This window comes from Petaurus breviceps, unplaced genomic scaffold, assembly GCF_028583685.1.
Source record: "Petaurus breviceps papuanus isolate PSGF00001 unplaced genomic scaffold, PetGlider_PUasm1.0 90792, whole genome shotgun sequence".
Taxonomy (NCBI): Eukaryota; Metazoa; Chordata; class Mammalia; order Diprotodontia; family Petauridae; genus Petaurus; species Petaurus breviceps.
In genome coordinates, this window is record NW_027187347.1 from 16,255,132 (window position 1) to 16,257,208 (window position 2,077).

Consider the following 2,077-nt stretch of genomic DNA (forward strand, 5'->3'; position numbering starts at 1 on the left):
TTCCTCTTCTCTTTGCCCTTAAAGAAATTTCTATCCCACCATTCCAAGACATTCTGTCCATGAAACCAGCAGTATTAGTCATCTACTACTGTCTCTTTGTTTCTCCTGCCTGCAGTTGTAGCCAGAGGAACACAAATAATTTCTGGAATGCTATGACAGAGAGTCAAATCAAGTCAACAAGCATGTATTATATGCTACTATATTCCTGGTACTCTGCTAATTGCTTGTAATACAAATACAGGGGTAGAGGAATCTTCCAAAGTGAGAAGGGCACTTGCCTAGAGTCATCTTCTGGCATGGAAAGGATAGAAACATGTAGCAGAAGTGTGTCGGTCATGGCCCCGCTGCTGCCCCTGCTTTTGCGCTCTGCGCCCCGGGCCCTGCGCCCTGCTGTGGCCGCCGCCACCCGCGCCTTTGGAGGCCTCCTGGGAGGAGGAGTAGCCAGCCGCTCCGGAGTGCGCCCGGTCTATGTTCGTGCACGTGCGGGGGGGTGCACACGGAGGGGCACAAGGCCTTTGCTGAATTCCTGACAGATGAAATTAAAGAGGAGAGGAAGATCCAGAAACATAAATCCCTCCCCAAGATGTCTGGGGATTGGGAACTGGGTGTGCAAGGGACAGAAGCCAAGTTAGTCCGGAGAGTAGCTGGCGAGAGGATCACAGTCACATTCAACATTAACAACAGTATCCCACCGACATTCGATGATGAGCCACCAGAGGGACAGAAAACCCAAGAACAGCGAGAGCCTGAACTTACATCAACCCCGAACTTCGTGGTGGAGGTTGTGAAGGACGATACCAAGAAGGCCCTTGTGCTGGCCTGCCACTATCCAGAGGATGAGGTTGGACAGGAGGAATAGGATGAGAGTGACATCTTCTCCATCCGGGAAGTAAGCTTTCAGCCCACCAGTGAATCTGACTGGAAGGATACAAACTACACACTCAACACAGATTCCCCGGGCTGGGTCCTGTATGATCACTTGATGGACTTCCTGGCTGACCGTGGGATGGACAACACATTCGCAGACCAGCTGATTGAGCTCAGCACGGCCTTAGAGCACCAGGAGTACATCAACTTTCTGGAAGATCTGAAAGGATTTGTCAAGTGTCAGTAGGCAGGCCTGAGGCTTCGGGGCCCCTGCAGTGCTCCCTGAGCCCTTCCTTCCAAGAGAACGTTTCTAGAAGCCATCATGAAGAAAACGCTGTGCTGTGAAATACCCTTTATTTCCTTTGTCTGCTGGCATTTTTTACGCCACCACAGAATGATGAGAAATAAAACCCTCGGACCCCTCCCCCTCCACCTCCCCCCAAAAAAGAAGTGGAACCACAGTACTGTTGTAACCTGGGAGCAGTATAAGACCAAGAGGACAGAACCAGGCAACAGATCATCCCAGTTATGAAATTAAACTGCGGGTGAAACTGAGCCAGGAGGCTGATTCCAACCCCTAAAGCCTATATCCTTTTCTCCTATCTTAGTGTGTTTCAAACAGGCTAGCCCTTTCCTTACTCTTTCCTCCATCTGTTGGTCAAAAGGAAAGTTGGGGCTAGGAGGAAACAGGCAATTGAGTAAAACATAGTCTGTAGAGTTTTATTCTACAACCATTTCTTGCCAGATTTGATTTTTAAAAATATTTTATAGTTACTTGGATAAACCACATGGTCAGCAAAAACTTAGTTGTCTGGATCTTATTAAGTTCATTGATCAAGAGCAAGGTATTGTTCAAATGAAAGGTAGGAGCTAAAAGTCAAGTCAAGATTTTTACATTCTCATAGGTCAGAGCAATATTTTTTTTTCTTGTTCTCATGTGCCTATATCATATGTGATTCAAGCCAAGGTATTCACCAAGTTCCTTTTAAGTTCAGGGCCACAGTAGGAGCGGAAGTCTAAGGCTGTAGGCTAAGTACCCTTCAGTGGGTGAGAATACTATATCCTTTAGGAAAAATAACCAGCTCTTTATCAGAGCCCTTTTATAAAACCATTCAGTTGGTAGTTTTAAAACAATGCCTCCTGATGGAAAAATTGTATTCTACATTCTATAGCTGATGTTTGAATTCACAGCTTTTCTGTTGGTTGCAAA

General features: G+C 46.4%; 1 pseudogene; it reads left to right on the top strand.

Annotated features, from left to right (window-relative positions):
• The first annotated feature begins 332 nt into the window (after nucleotides 1-332).
• Nucleotides 333-1,114, top strand: LOC138147522 (complement component 1 Q subcomponent-binding protein, mitochondrial pseudogene; annotated as a pseudogene).
• The last annotated feature ends 963 nt before the right edge of the window (nucleotides 1,115-2,077 follow it).